The 17224-nt window shown below is 43.3% G+C and overlaps 1 protein-coding gene and 1 long non-coding RNA gene across 3 annotated transcripts in view; one reads left to right on the top strand and one right to left on the bottom strand.

Moving 5' to 3' along the window:
- Positions 1-17224, bottom strand: part of LOC129383671 (uncharacterized) — a 177280-nt gene that overhangs the window by 36562 nt on the left and 123494 nt on the right. The window lies entirely within an intron of this gene.
- LOC129383672 (uncharacterized) lies at positions 3561-12714 on the top strand. 2 transcript variants are annotated; one of them, XR_008611549.2, is made up of 5 exons: positions 3561-3645; positions 5924-6066; positions 7035-7103; positions 8146-8226; positions 10560-12714. It is a non-coding gene; the product is annotated as an uncharacterized lncRNA (long non-coding RNA). The 2 variants fall into 2 exon arrangements; XR_008611548.2 differs by having other exon boundaries at positions 5924-7103.

Raw genomic sequence — 17224 nt, 5'->3', positions numbered from 1 at the left:
GTTCTCCCAATCTTTTCTTTTCTTAACCCTTAACGTTACACCCATCATTATTATTTCCATAGCTCGTGGCGTCGTCGTCAATTTAAATAGAACACATTTCGTAAGCCTCTAGGTTTCTGCCTCGTAGGTGAGTACTGGTAAGAGACAGCTGTTATACACTTTTCTCTTGAGGGATGATGGCAAGCTGCTGTTCATGAACTGAGAATGCCTGCCAAGTGCACCCCAGTCAAACGCACTACAACTACCCATGGCCCTCAGTCCCCAGCAGCTGCGGAGCATCTTACCAAGGCGGCGGTCAGACCTGCAAGCAGCAGAGGGTGCTAAGAATCTCTGGGTCCCGATAGGCCGCCAATGGAAACTGACCCTTGCAGCATGTTTAGCACCCGAACCCTCTCGAGTGAGGCTAGCTTAACGGGACTCTCTAAGGAACTAACAGGCTTTGTTTGGCATATTATCGGCCTTACTGAGATTAGATGAACAGCTGAGGCTTACAAATTGCTAAATAACGGCCATATCCTCTGCTATAGTGGTCTCCCTAATGAGGAGCGATACAAGGTAGGATTCCTAATCCATAAGGACATAGCCGGCAACATTGACGAATTCTACAGTGTTAACGAGAGGGTAGCAGTAGTCGTAATCAAACTTAATAAGAGGTATAGACTAAATTTAGTACAAGCCTACGCTCCAACATCCAGTCCCGACGATGAGGAAGGAAATCAGGTTTACGAAGATGTTGAATTAGCAATGACAAAAGTGCGAGCTCGATATACAGTAGTAATGGGCGACTTCAATGCAAAAGTGCGGAAGAAACAGGCGTGTCAACAGGCAATTGCCAACTGCGGCGTAGATTCTAGAAACGCCAGAGAAGAGATACTGGTAGAATTCGCACATTGGAATAAGCTGAGAATAATGACCACATTTTTAAGGAAACGTAGCAACAGATAGTGGACCTGGAAAACCCCTAAAGTTGAAACAAGAAATGAAGTCGATATCATACATTCTGCCGATCGCAGCATAGTACAGGATGTAGAAGTGATAGGCAGTGTAACGTGCAGTGATCATAGGTTAGTGAGGGCTAGGAATCACCTCAATTTGAACAGAGAAAGAGCAAAATTGGTCAAGAAATAACAGATCAACTTAGAGGCAGTAAGAGTAAAAGCAGACAAATTTAGGCGGCTACTTCGAAACAAATATGCAGCCGTAGAACAGGGATGATGATGATGATGACATAGAGATAATGAATGAAACCGTAACGAGACTGGCTTGAGAGGCAGCATTTGAAGTGAGAGGCAAGGCACCAAGGCAACCAATAGACAAGCGTCCCCAAGTAACAAAGGACCTAATAAAGAAACAACAAATAAGGAAAGTGTCCAACTCAGGAGGTAAGGTAGAATTCACGGAACTGTAAAAACCTATCAACAAAGCGAAAATAAGTGATACTCAAAATTATAACGTGAAAAGGCTGAAGAAGCCGTAAAAAAGGAACGCAGCCTGAAATCAGTGAGAAGGAAACATGACATAGGACAAACCAAGATGTATGTACTGAAAGATAAGAGGGTAATATCATCAGCAATCTCGACTGTATAATAAAAGCGGAGGAAGAACTCTCTACTGACCTTTACAGTACGCTGAGAACTCAGGAGTACTCTATATAACATTATACTAATCCCCAAAAAGGGAGACGTTAAATAACCGAAACATTATAGGCCCATTGGCTTACTTCTAGTATTACATAAAATATTTACTAAAATAATCTCCAATAGAATAAGGGCAACACTGGAATTTAGTCAACCAAGGGCGCTCGCTTCAGGAAGGGATACTCTAATGACAGGGATGTGATCCATCGTAATCAGGTTATCGAGAAATACGCAGAGCACAATAAGCCTCTCTATATGGCTCTCATAGATAGTAGAAATACCAGCAGTCATTGACTAATCCAGGAGTACAGACCGCTTACGTAAATACACTGTAAGATATCTACAGAGATACCACCACCACCACAACCTTAATTCTACACATGAAAATTAGGAAGATACCTTTAAACAAAGGGGTCAGAGAAGGAGACAATCTCTCCAATGCTATTCACTACGAACTTCGAAGAAGTAGTCAAAATATTAAACTGGGAAGGTTTAGGAGTAAGGATCGATGGCGAATACCTCAGCAACCTTCGGTTTGCCGATGACAATGCTCAGCAACACTGCGGACGAGTTACAACAAATGATTGAGCACATTACCATGGAGAGTGCTAGAGTGGGGTTGAAGATTAATATGCAGAAGACAAAGATAATGATAAACAACCGGACAGGAAACAAGATTTAAAGATCGCAAGTCATCCTCTAGATTCTAGGTCAACATTTACGTAAAAAAAAGTATGGGGTTTTACGTGCCAAAACCACTTTCTGATTATGAGGGACGCCGTAGTGGAGTGCTCTGGAAATTTCGACCACCTGGTGTTCTTTAACGTGCACTTAAATCTAAGTAAACGGGTGTTTTCGCATTTCGCCCCCATCGAAATGCGGCCGCCGTGGCTGGGATTCGATCCCGCGACCTCGTGCTCAGCAGCCTAAAACCATAGCCACTGAGCAACCACGGCGGGTAACGTTTACCTTGGTCAACTAATCACAGGGAAACCTAACCATCAAAAGGAAATTCACAGAATAAGAAGGAGTTGGATGGCATACGGCAGACATCGTGAGCTCCTGACTGGGCGATTACCGTTATCATTGAAAAGGACAGTATACAATCACTGCATTTTACTGGTGCTGACATATGGGGCAGAAACTTGGAGACTTACAAAGAGGCTTGAGAACAAGTTAACTGCGTAAAGAGCGATGGTACAAATAATGCTAGGCATAACTATAAGAGACAGAAAGTGAGTAGTTTGGATCAGAGAGCAAACCGGTGTCGACCATATTCTAATAGACATTAAGAGAAAAAAGAAGAGCTGGGCAGGTCATATAATGCGCAGATTAGATAACCGTTTGACGATTAGCGTGACAGAATGGGAACCAAGAGAAGGGACGTGCATTAGAGGACGGCAGAAGACTACGTGGTGCGACGATATTAGGAAATGTGTGGGTGCTACACTCTAAAAACTAGGAAGGGTATCGCAGGAGTGAAACTGCCGGTTCACTCTTCGAAGCGTCGTTTTACTCTCGCAAAATGTTGAGGAGAGTGAAATGCATTGTTCACTCTGTCACCAAAGGGAGAGTGAAATGCGCTTTTCACTCTCCCCTTCAGAGAGAGGGAGTGAAAAGACTCTTGCGACAATAGAAAAGAGAGACTCTTGCGGCAATAGAAAACAAAACGTAGCGTAATCTTCTGCTTCAACCTTAGGTGGCTGGCCCCGAACATGGCAATGTATCATTCATGCACGCTGAGCAAAGAACACATCGTTTTGCTTCTAAGAGAACAGGCCGCCGCAGTTCAAAGGAACGCGTAGCGAGCGCTCTACTTTTTCACTCGGAGTGGCTCCACCGCGCGCGCGCGCGCGCTCAAGATCGCGGAACAACACAGCCCTGGAGAAAGGTGACCGTCCAGCGAGCAAAGGCCAGCCGAGGGAGATCGCGTGTCGGCCATCTCGCGTCGCCACGAAAACACGACAGTCGTTCGTCATGCCTTGGATATAACAACAAATCCTCCACGGTAAGTGAATTCTAACTGAGGTGCACATTCTCCGTATGTCATGCTATCGCCAGGAAGTCGTCGCTGCGCTTAGCCGACGCGATTGACAAAGGACGGCGTACGCGCTGTCTCTCGATGTTAATCTAAAAAGCCAGTCGTCGCGATAACTGCTTGTGATTTTATCACTTTGCCGTTGTCTGTAAGAGCTTTAAAAATCGCAAACGCTGCCAGAACTATGGTATGTTCAATAAGACGCCAGGCGAGAGGACGCTTAAAATGGTTAGTTCACCAGCCCGTGATTCCGAGCCTATGCGGAGCGTGATTAGCGTGCGTTTTGTGTGTTTGAATTTATTCAGTTTGGCAGTCTACTGTGTACGGAACGCTGTTGAACTAAGGAATCACATAACAGAAGGCGTCATTTTGCTGGCAGCATGCTTTTTTTTTTATAAATAAACCGCGCGCTTGACGGTGTCTCGCGCAGAGGGAATCTGCGACCACTGAAGTTACGTGCAGCACCAGTGCTAGTTAGAAACTTTGCCGCAGGCATTCAGCTGCATGCTGCAAGAGGTCAGTTGGGCGCGTTATCTTGAACTTACTGAAAACGCATGAGGAATCCATGTTTTATGCTGAAAAAAGTATAAACCCCATATAAGCGATCTTGCGCGCGGCAGCTACAAGCGACGCGACGGAGATGGCTGTCGCGTTCGCTCGTCGCCTACAAGTCGTACTCCGTGCGAGCGACGATTTTGAGCGACGCCTCCCCGGTGTTGCCGGCATGAGGGTTGCAGTCACGCGTGACGCGTGCTTTAGTAATTTACGTTGATGTATTTTACTATAAAAAGTAGCATAAAATATTTCCGGAGGTCTTGCAGTACGTTCTTATCCTTGCACGTATAAAAATTGAATCATTTGCTCGTTCCGCGCGACAATCGGTAGTATTTGAGCGATGTATGCACATCCAGTTCCGGCTTCGCGCTATTGGCTAGTCGCTCATAGCACTTCTGGGCGACGAGCGACGATTTCTAGATTTCCAGAACCGAGTCATCTGTTCAAGCGACGGCCCGTTTTGTCGCTCGAAGCCGTCGCTCGTCGCCGTCGCGCACTAAATCGCTCTCACAGTGTTCATCCCTAAGACTGAACTGTTTTTGCTCATGTTGAAATGGTGTGATTATTGGTCTGGTTTTGTCTCCTGTTGCGGTTTTCGTGCACGGTGCGAAACTGAAAGGATGCTTATGGTCTACGAACTCGGTGAATTGTCGAGCAGCTAGTTACGCATCGGCATCGAATATAACGGCTGCTGTGTGGAATTACAATTGCAGGGGCGCTTTGCATACGCTTATTGTTTTGGACATGCCTGTGCATTTGCTAATATGAGTTGGCGTGTCAGAGTTATGTCATATGAACAGCTAAATCAGCCTTCCTCTGGGGGTTACAAGCGTAATGTGTGCATTTTGCTATAGCATGGCAGATCAAGATGTGTTTATCGCTTGAATATTTTTAGTAGAGAAATAAAATATCAAAATAAAATGTTGCTTTAATTCCGTGTTACCAGTCTGTCGTACACAGAACAATAGGTTGGTGTAATAAACTAATAACTGCGGTTTAACTGCAACTTTTACATGCCTACAAGAATCTAAAATGCTAGATTTCAAACTGCAGCAGTAGTCGGGTCTGTCAAAAATGAACTCCACTGCGCACTTCATGCATGAAAATAAATTCATGCCTTTTAGTAAGCTTAGATGCAGGCCGCAGTGAACTTGTTAGTATTGAAATGTGGGTAAGCTTGCCATAACAAGCCTTGTTGCCCCTTTTTTATAGGCACATCCATATATCCATTGAGCTGAAGGACAATATTTTCATCCCTACTGAGCATCATGTTTGCAGCTATAATCCTCAAATTATGGCTTCAGCAGTGGCACAACCGGGGATGGTGCGGGGGGGGGGGGGGGGGGGGGGGGCACACTGGGCACGTGCTTAGGATGTGTCACAAGTGGTGTTTGCGACACACCAGACTCATGACAGACCTATGACGTCTGAAAATGACCAATATTCTATTCATTAGCAGGAGTATTCTAACATTCATGAAAAACAAGGATGAACTGTGGTTTATTTGTTTTTTTGCTTAAATCTAAAAATTGAAGTTAGTTTAGCAGTTGACTGTTGCAGTCATTTGGATGTTTTGCATGCATTTCACTAGGAAGACTGAGAGCTAAGACCTTTTTATTGCCATGGCCTTGACTGTCTTGATGTTGTTTTGCACCATGCCCTTGTGTTGACTTTTGCATACGATATTTTTCAGGCACCCGCTTTATATAACGCAAGAAGGCAGCTGCAAGGACACGAGGATGTGAAAGAGCCAGTGCAGCGCAACTTCACATAGTGCAGAGGAGCCAATGCCAAAAAATCAAAATACATTGGCATGTTATTTGGACAAGAAAACTAGTATGTGGGTATATTGGGTGTACCATTTGACCAAATGTCAACAAAATCAAGATACAGTATGTTACACGAAGATGAAAATTCTCATGTGCTCCAGGCAGTCATCTTAACATGGTATATTTATGTAATGTCTCTGATTGGAAAGTCAAATCAAGTATGCTCTCTGGAGACAAACACATTGCAGCAAGTGTCATTAAAAATTTAAAAATGTGTTTTAAGAAAGCTGATTAGTTCTGAGAAGTGACTGCTTTTTGTCTTGCCTCTCAACAGATATATCCATGTGATAAAAAAATAGTGGTACAATGAAATTGCATATTTGCTTAGCGACATGATACATACTTGCAATGAGCACGGTGCCTGTGTTTACTATAAAAAGCAACAGCCCATGCTTGGTTAGGTTAGGCCAACTACAACATGTAGGCATGGGTGATTGGCGCTTTTTTTATTTCTGTGTCGTGAGGTTTATTGACGTGCGTATAGGTGCAGTGGCACGCAGTATGGCTAGTACAAAAAAGGGGGGGGGGGGGGCAGATATATGTAGCTCACTGTACACGACACAGGGCAAAGGAAATCCGTGTTCAGTAACTATGTTAAATGCCATGTACGTAAATTTTACAACGCTACTCGTTCGAAGCACGCACAGGTGCATATTGAAGAAAAGTTTCCAGGGTAGATAATTTAGTTCGTAATTTACACTAATTTTGCTCTAACCACGAGACATAATAATTTGTATATACTGCACGGAAAAACCTAGAGCGAATTAAATTGTGTGTCAGCTTCGTGTGTATACATATAGTCTTTCCTATGCATTAGGTTTTTTGCGTAATGCATTAGCAGTTGACAGCCTATCTTATGATGTGTACTCTGTTTACATTACAGTTGTTTATTAGTTTACTCGTGTGTTTTGCGACTGATGAAATGCCGGCATATATATATTTTCCACATTTCACATAACCCTGTATGTTTTGCAGGAACAACCCAGGGCGTGCATTTCTCAGCACCCAGTCAACTGCCAAAAGTGACTCAAACACAGGCCACCAGTAAGTGGACAACAGTTGCAATTTCACATTATGCAGTTGGCGGCTGCCTTGTACGGAGGCTTTTTTTTTTTAATGAGATGGTGATGTCATTCTAATGTACATTTTGACCACAAAGGTGCGATCATGTCTCACAGAGGCATATATGGTTGCTATTCTCTGCGAGGGACGTGTTCTCGTGTTCGTGAAGCATTTGTGTTTGGCAGTATTGTCACCCAATGAGTTGGATATAAACACTGACTCGCCACTGCCGGCAAGTAGTTGCGAGAAACGCATTATGACGCTGTAAAGTTATTTCATTAATTCGGAGGAAAGTTTCGCAGCAGGAAAAAAGGTTGCTATTCCAGGTAAACATGTCTTTTTCTCACAGGTTATTTAGCCAAACTGTGGATGCATGAAATTCGTGACTTATGAATAGATTTTAATTTATTCTTTAGTAATGCTTCTAAAAGACTAGAAATAGCATGTGACTACCTCTGCAATCAGCAGACCATACATTTACAGTCATAAGTGGCAGTTCCATGCAGTCTGGCACTTTATATAACCTTTCCTTTCAGCAACATTGGAACTGGTGGCTGCGTTTTCAGAAGTGCACTTGACACTGTATATGAATGTGTGAATTCGGTTTTCTTTGTATGTGTCGGCTCACTGACAAACAGTGCAAAAATCTGTTGTACCATGAACCTGACGACGCCTTCTGGTGCTAGAAATGCGGCACTTCGTATTTTATAGTACTGCATGACATTTAAATCAAGGCTACCACATAAAATGATCAAGAAAACTAACCGCTGTTATAGCTGTTTTCCTCAAAGAACGCTTGTCCTTTATGGGCTGTGTTAATCTGAGCTCTCCACCTATGTTTCAGTAGTATTATCCCTTAGTGAGTGAGAGATTGGGGGCAATTAATCGTGTTAAAGTGGTGTCCTAATTATGTGCATTTGTTCCAACAAAGTTGTCTAGATTACTTTATTGTGTAGTGTAAAGCTTATGAAACCATCAGCAACTACTGAGTTGCTAACGCGCATATGGATTTGTCACTATACAGGTGGAACTCGGCTGTACCACTGCAGTGCTGCGGAAATTGCCTTCACCAGCGGCTTTGCAACAGCTGTTTCGCAGCATGTCGGTATGTGTTAATTTATAATTATGTTGGGATGGGCTAGTATTATGGACCACTGCTACTTTGTATTGTGACAGATCCATATGATAAGGGATGTAATGGGCACAGCGAAAACCTTTGAATTTTTTACTATGGTACATAAACAGGCTCTCCTTTTCGTCACTGGAGCAGGAGAGAAGGGCATGCAGGCACTCCTGAATGTACATATATTTCAAAACATGAGAGACATACACACACACACACACACACACATACACACACACGCACAATTAAACTAAAGGCAGGGACGTTCCATCTTTCATCTTGAATTGAATTGTGCAGCGCAAAAATACAACACAGACCACAGAGAAGCACACATGTTAACAGGTTTGATACACACGTTAGTTCAACAGATTTGATACTTCAAGTGTGCTATTTTACACAAGGGGGAAGGGAAAGGGGAGAAAATCTGAAAAAAAAAGTGGAGTGGAAAAAAAGGAATCGTGCCAAAAAGCATGAGAAGCATCGCACAGCCAGGATCACCAGCAGGACATCTAAAAAGCACTCTGATAAGATTACATACAGGACAACCTTATGTATAGTTTGTTTCAATCAACTCAGATCACATGCAGCGATTACTGCAATCAAGTTGTTTCCTTATGTCATATGAGGGAATGATGTGGGCCCAAAGAACTGTTTAGAGCTGAAGGATTATGTTCCATTCTAGCCTCATTGCCTGCTTTTTTATCATATTGTTATCAGCTGCTTATGTTAGGGACAAAAAGTAAGAGTACGAACTGTTTCCCGATTCGCCATTCCACACAACATGTATTTGTGACTATATGTACATGCAGATGATCCATAGTTGAAAAATATTCAGTACAGTAGAATCTCATTACAAAATGCACTTGGTTGTAAGAGACATCTGAAAATGGTTTGGTTGGTTTTCCGATGTTTGCCACGTTAACAATACTGTATACAAGAGACACCTTTGTTACTAAGGGTGACTTTTTAAGTATTCACTACTTCGAAGGGACACAACCCAGACACATTCACTTTGTGGACCTTGTGTGCTCCGAAGGGCGTAAAGATCACGCAATCCTTACACAAGTCAATCGCGCATGTCTCTTTTAGCATGGACCAGAAAAGGAGGGTAACGAGGACAGTGCAGGGCAGAAAGTGTCGGCAGTTGAAGCTGACGAGCATCAAAGAGCACCTCTAAGGTACAGCGAGCAACAAGGCTTGCAAAGTGAAGTGTTTAAATTCCAGAAGTTGGGAAGGAAGCTAACACAATCTACAGTCACTAAAAAGCTGTGAATGTCTTCAATAAAGGGCCCCTAAACCACCGAGGTTGAAATTTAGTTGCGGTGTTGCAGTTCTACACAATAAGGCAATGAACAGGTAGCCACGAGAATTTTTCGAAACGGTGCAGTAATAGTGGAGCTACGCGTGTTTGATTATCGAAAAGTAGTCCCCACTCATTTTACTCTTTCATCTGGTACACGCCATATGGACAGTATCGTCTTTTCCTTGCCTAGTACACCTCCAAATGTTACGGGACAGGCCAACACCAACGAGCTCTGTTGCTGCCGCGCTGGCCCGTCGTCCTGCGAGGGGTGGCGCTAATACAACGGAACTGTATGGTGACTCGTGTTGAAGAGCCTCATAGGGAGACCCTTCTGTTGGCGTTTCTGTTCTTTGCCCCCATTGGCTGCCCACAATGGCATCGCGCGCAACGCGACGAGGAAGAAGGAGTGTGTGTATTTGCTTGCAGGCCTTGCCGGCAGTCGTACACTTTCGTTCGACCAATCGACAGCACCGGAAACTGGTGACATCATCAGAGACAGCCTGGTGACGTCAGGACAAACTGGGGGGTGCAGGATAGGTCCAGAGAGGCGCACGGGGTCATTTTCTTCATATTGTGGTGCTCCGGCAGTGCTACGCACTCTGACATTTGGCTTCGTCGATCGTGACGGCATTCTGATTTTGATACGCATGTTTACTTGAAATGTTCAAAAAATGTCGAGAAGTGGTTTAGGGGCCCTTTAAGCCACCCTGAGGATTTATTCCTTCAGATATATCAAAACATACTTTAGTGATGATGCATAATAAAGTGATCTAGTCGGGCTCCTCAGTGTCTCAAAATTTTTGGTTTCGAGAGACATGTTTCCCGTGCCTCTTGAATATCTTCTGATGAGGCTTTACTGTAATATACACAAACAATTGTGTAACTCCTCCTGCAAGTATTATTCATTAAGCCCGGTCACTTATGTGCAAAGCTTGTGGTTAAGTCTTGATGTCCATACTTTTTAGAGCTATATCTATTAATTCATGCTGTTCTTATTGGTTCTTCGATGCAGGAGACAATGCCTACGAAATTATTGGCCCTGATCATGAGAGCCCTCAAGGGGCAAACAACATCTCTGTTGCAGAAGTGAGCCCGATACCACTTGGAAGTTACCATGACAGATGACACGGCAGCAATAGATACAGAGACTGCCATGTCTACTGCAGCTGCAACAGTGTACGAGGCAAGCAGCAGCGTGTCAGCATCAGCAGCAGTGTCAGAAGGAACCACACCAGGCCTGGTAGAGCAACATGTGTGCTATCACTGACTTTTTTGTAGTGGATACAACTCATTTGCTCAACATACAAAAGCTTTTCACCACGACAGTGAGCCAGTGTTATTGTGCAGCAAGTGCAAGACTAAGTTAGGTGTTATAACACAGTACAAGCATCACTTTAATATATGCAAATGCAAACATATTACAGTTGTTGCCTCCCCAGCCAGCCCACATAGTGACAACAATGTTGAACACATGGTGGGACACACCTCTCCCCCATTACAAGATAGTAGAGACTGTCAGTGTTGTTGCTAGATTGACTGGTCTTTGTAGGCAACTAGAAGGACAACACAGGTGTCATAAGATCGTTGTTGATGTTGTTGTTGAAGAGGTAAAAAAGAAGTTTGATGCAGCTGAAGTGCCAACTGATATTGAGCAAATCAGAAGCAACCACCTGAGAAAGCAACACTATCGAAATTTGGGTATCTATGTGCCGCCAACTCTGGTAAGAATGGCATAGGACAGAAGTGTGATGAAAATCACACAGACACTGCTGTTGCATCACTGGCCACAGTGAGCAGCGACTTGTAGGGCAAGAGAGTCAACTGAAACTAACATTATGATATAGTGTCATGCTCCCATGTGACCACTTTTCAAGTTATTTTGCAAGATACAGCTCAACCTCCAGAAACGAGACTGCAACTTGTCTGTAAAAAAGCTTTCACAAAAAATTATTCATAACACTATTAACATAGCAGTATCTTTTTTTGTGTGTCGGTTCGAGGTTCCCGGCTGTCCATTAATGCAAAAATTGAGGAAAAAAAGAACATGTGTCGTACTTACACCTTTTTAACAAGTACGAGGGGGACAGAACTTTTCTAGTCATGCATCTTCATCATACTATCAAGTTTTTAAATGCCTTTTATAATTATTATTACCAGTTATATCTGAGTGCATTTTTTGCATGTAGCAGGTGTAAAATCAGGTCAGTTGGATCAGATGCCTTATCTGCAAGTGAGCCCTATATTCAAGAAATTTGAATTAAAATAGTTACGTTAGAGACGCAGTCTTTCAGCACTTTATTGCCTGTGGTTTAAGCATTGCTCAATACTTTTTTGGGTGGCGATTTCAACCGGCACAGCACTGCGCTTTGCCACAGTCACATTTGTCTTCAAAGCGGTGTTTACCATTTGTGTTGATCTGTTTGTGTATGCATAGAGCAAGTTTTTAATTTATATTTTTCTGCATTCTTGTGCTTGCACCAAGCTTGTATAAGGCAGTTACAAAATGTGGGTCACTATAACGAACTGTTCTGTTGAGCTTACACTTGCAAATAATCGTGTTCAGATGGCCGCACTTCTATGCGGGTGCACCGCTAGCTTTGTGTATGTTCTCATGTTTGTATAAAGCTTATATAAGCTAGTTAGAAAATGTATGTCACTAAGCATTGTGATATTCTTTAAAGAACTGCTTGGTTGGTTTTACACTTGTGAATAAGTATTGAGGTGGTGGTATTCCCATGTATGCCCACTGCTAGCTTTCTGTGTCCTCACGTGTTTGTATTAAGTTTCTACAAGGGAGTTACAGCATGTACGTCACTAAGCGCTGTGATATTTTTTAAAGAACTGCTTTGTTGGTTTTACGCCTGTGAGTAATAGTACTCGGGTGGCACTAGTCATGTGTAGGTACACAGGGACCATTTGTATACATTATGCTCATGTAAAGCAGTTACAAAGTGTATGTCACTAATTACTGTGATATTTGTTGAATTGCTGTGATGGTTTTACACATGTGAATAATAGTGGTCAGGACACAGTACTTGCGGTGTATAGTTGAATTTATACACTGCCAAGACATGGGCTGTATACGTACCAAAGAAATGTATGTCATTATATTGTTGTGATTATTACTGTTTGGATTTTATTAAACTGTAATAAAATTGTTTCTTGTATCTATTGAGGTATGGCAATTTGTCATGCAACCAAACTGAGGACCTGAACTTGTGCATACAAATAAACAGCTAATTTAAGAGTATACTGCTCATATTCTGCTAAACCAGCTTAACAAATCTTGTACTACAATGCTGGAAAAATGACAGAGCTGACTCGGATGTACAGAAAAAGTTCTGCACTGGCTGAAGGACTGCCCCACACTGGAGTTCGAAATGTTGCGTTTATTGGAGTAGAACAGAAAGTGCACTTCTATTAAAAATGCAACAGTCGGTGCAGAAACATAAGGCAGACGAGCGGATGTGGCAAATTTTTTTCAGGGCCCTCCATGCCTACTACTGCATTTCTAGTCTTCCTGTGCTCTGCGTATAAACCCCTGTTCAGCCACGGTTTTTACTCCATGACAGTTGTTCTACTGGGTTCGTAGCAATATTGAAGAAAAAAATTCGATGGTTTTCAAGGACTTTCGAGGCCCCGACACAGTAACTTCAAGGACCTCGTGCAATGTGTGTAGTAGTTTGGACAGGCAATAACTTGTTCAAGAACACCGTTAACTTTAATGCAAACAAAAGAAAACAAAACAAATCGCATTTCAGTGATTTCAAACATTTGAAAGACTGCTAATTTGCCTTTCACCGCCCACCACTAAACGCACACAAGGAAGCATTTCAAGAAAGCGCTCAAAGTTTTTCTGCAATAGCACAATTAACTACTTCGACCTGCAACATTTGCAGTTTTTGAATACTGTTTGGTTTGACAGTGTATGTGATGTCATCTGTTGCCTCAGCTTTTTTCACCATCAAATAAGCAATAGTCATTTCTAATATCTTTTTATTGTGTCTGTCGCTCTCAATTTACTCTTCACGGCTTCTCTTCGAATGCCTCAACTGTTGAGCTTCCTGCTTCTGCTCCTCCAAGCACATTTGTCGCCGGTTCCATGTGCATAAAACTGGTATCTGCAGCTCCTTTGTAATTTCAACTTTAAGGATGTCGCTTTCCTTCTATTACCTCTAGAGTCAATTTTCTGTGACATGCGAAAGAGTGTCACAGAAGGGAAAAAAAGCGCTTGGCAATGTCTGCTAAGTCTAGCCAAGTGTAAAAGTTTAAGGACTTTCCAGTACTTCTAAAAATTCAAGGGTTTTCAATGCCTTGAAAATGGCATTTTAGAAATAAAGGATTTTCAAGGATCGCTACAAACCCTGGATTCTAGCACCTAAATAATTTTACAAGCTCATTTTGGCATGGAGTTAGGAAATTCATGCTTTCTAGCTAACGCTGCACTATCTCTGTACAGTGAAGCCACGAGAGCGCAACTATTTTGGAGTAAAGAAAAATACTGAAAGCTTTTAATACCACTCTTCTTTTTTTCTATGGAGCTTCGTATTGCCTAGTTAAGTTTACGAATGTGCCTGGTTTTGGCGGGCGTTTCTTCGACATTTTCTGGAAGAAGCAGATGTCTAGCCCCGTATTCAGAAATGTATCTTAATACAAAGCTCATGCTTGACTTGATATAAACGACGCCTGGTGCGAACGTCCCCCAAGACGCTCACTGCCTTTCTTTTGGTGCGTTCACGACTTGCGTCGTTTAGATCAAGTCAAGCATGGGCTTCAAGTTATGATGCATTTCTGCATATGGGGGTAAGCGTGCACAATTCCGGGCAACGCGCTGTGCCATTGACACTGAGAGAAAACGGGGAAAACAGAGTTAACCACTTATGCTCCTAAACTTTCGCGTACCTGTGGTGTGCGTGTATCGTGGAAGAAGAAACAGCGCAAACACAAGGACGAAAAAAAGCATCAACCACACCAGCGCTTCGTGGTGTGGCATGTTTTTGCGTCGTCCTTGTGTTGCGCTGTTTCTTCTAAAACGCTCAACCAACTAGCCGGCAAGTCCATCCTGTGCATATATAAATTGAACACACGCATGAGTGTAGATGATCTTCGAAGCTTTTAGAACGAGCACTGCCACAGGATACGAGCAGTGCACGCGTAACAAGTGGACACATTAGTCATTTAAACATGCGTGCCAATGCATTTGACGCGGCTATCGGCATAAGCAGTCTCCAAATGCTGGAATGCACGCGCTTCAAAACGCTAACGATCCGCTGCTAATGCTGGACAACAGCTCACAGCGGACTGAACCAAACTCTAAACTAATGCACTTGAAAAGAACGCCTACACGGCAGCGTGAGGCACGTCGAAATGCCTGGTACTGGCGTCGCAGTTGCTCACCAGTATACGCGCGAATTAAATTCACATACGTGGATGGTTGGCGCAATACTTTGTATCCGCGTATTTTGGAGAACATGGACTGGAGAAGCACTCGATCATGAGCTGAACGGCACATTTGTTATTTTCCTGCGGTGGCGACAAGCCGTGAATAGTTCTCACGTTGTCGTCTACGTTGTCTTCCTTCGTTAGTCGTAGCAAGGAATGGAAATGATGCAAACGCACACGTATTCCAGTACACAACAGCACAGCACACTGCAGAGAAACCCCACCCACCACAGCCGATTCATCAAATACGTTTGGTATATATATAACCTCTAAAAGAACACGACTGGGCGTGGCGGCGCTGTGGTGTAATGGTTATGATGTGTGTTTTACGAATGCGAGTGTACGCGGGTTCGAATTCACGTGATGTATAGAGCATTGTGATTCTTGATAAGTATGTGATCTCCTTGACAATTGTATTCTAATTAGATTGTGTGACTCCTGATTGTGAAATTTGCGGAGATATTTGCAGATTAAATGTTAATTCGCTTTTTTTTCTCCTCAGTGGCGTTCGTGACGCATACGCATAGGCCACTTCAGAGCAGTCACGCCTCACGGTAGGCAGCAAATAGCCAGGAAAAAATGACTTCAAAATCCTGCATAACTTTGCTCACGCCTATTCTGAAGGCCGCTTGGAATCGGGCCAGTGTCTCTGAGGAGCCGCCTAGGGAACAGTATATCAGCGGCCCTAATTTGATCTGATTTCCTGCCTGCATGCGTGACCAGGACTTGGCAAGAGGGTATTGGGAAGAGTACTAGCACTCTGTTCTGAAGGAGTACAAGCACTCTGTTTGGGGGAGTAGAAGTACTCGGTCTGGCGGTGTACTATTAACCCTGCGGGGAGAGTATCAGCACTCTGCGGAAGAGTACTAGCACTCCCTGTGGGAAGAGTATTATCACTCTGCGGAAGAGTACTAGCAATCCCTTGCGGTGGAGTAACAAAACTCTGTCAGGAGGAGTTGACCTACTCTCTCTCAAAGAGGGTCGATCTACTCTCGAAAAGAGAGTGAAATATGGGACAAGCAGCTACTCCCTCAAAGAGAGTGCCCGGCACTCCCTTAGTTTTTAGAGTGTAGTTGGAATTCGTTCGCGTAGGAAAGGGGTAATTGGAGATCGCAGGGAGTGGCCTTCGTCCTGTAGTGGACATAAAATAGGCTGATGATGATGATGATTCGTAGAAGACCTGTAGCGTTGGAAAGGAAATATCTTTTCAAACTAATGAAGAAAGTTTTTTTTAATTAACTGCATCTGCTATGAGAAGGAGCATTAGATCTATCGATGCTAACAAGTCTAGGTTAAGTGGCACCGGTAGTGCTCCGCTCATCCAATCAAAGCCTTAAAAGAATTGGAGGACCAAGGGCTTGAAGCTCGAATTGTGGTTTGCAATGAAATTATTACTACTTACCGTGCGCACTAAAACACGGACAAAGAAGATAGACGGAACACAAACGCCGTCCGTGTTTTAGAGCACGCTGTAAGTAATAATAATCCAGATGTACCGACTCGCCCAGCTAGCTACCATGTAACAATCAAATCCCATAAATATGATGTGCGTTTTAGGGGCATCGTTTTAGAACATGGTACTTGACCGCGGGTAGTTTTATTATTTGCAGATGCGTATGTATTGGGTGTGAACGGCCCTGACTAAGTTCCTATCTTGAACAGGTGTGCGTCAGCACGATTAAACGAAAGGACGAAAGAAGACACGCGTAGCGCTGTGTGTGTCCCTGTGTATCTTCTTCCATCCTGTCTGTTAAACATGGTACCGTCCACCTATACAAGATTCGTTACAAACAAGCCCACATTGCAACCCTCGTGAAGTTCCTATCTCACAAAGTCTGGTCTCGTTTCCGACGGGTGATAATATCCAGCATTTAGTGGTATTTAATGTGGATATGGAAGGCTTGTGCAATTCACGGCAGCATGGTACCGTTTAGCGGCGGGATGGACAGTCTATAACGGAAGATAACACTGAGCACGTCTTTCTACATCGCTGCCGTGTTTCCGTTGAAACGTTTCCTGATCTCTTGAGCTTCTATTTATCTTTGACTTTCGTGTCTTGGGAAGGTTCAAGCTTTCTTCAGAACGCTGATTCCTGCAAATAATCAAGGCTGGCTTCGTTGCTTAGTCCATCCATCCACATTAGTTCTCGGTTAGGTGGCCTTGCAATAAAAATACTGCATCAAGTGATGGCCTACCATGTTTTCGTAGAGGCTTCACAACTTAGCATGCATGTGG

This window comes from Dermacentor andersoni, chromosome 8 (assembly GCF_023375885.2).
Source record: "Dermacentor andersoni chromosome 8, qqDerAnde1_hic_scaffold, whole genome shotgun sequence".
In the NCBI taxonomy this organism is placed as follows: Eukaryota; Metazoa; Arthropoda; class Arachnida; order Ixodida; family Ixodidae; genus Dermacentor; species Dermacentor andersoni.
The sequence above is the reverse complement of the archived record's forward strand: the minus strand, read 5'-3'. Positions and strand labels throughout refer to the sequence as shown.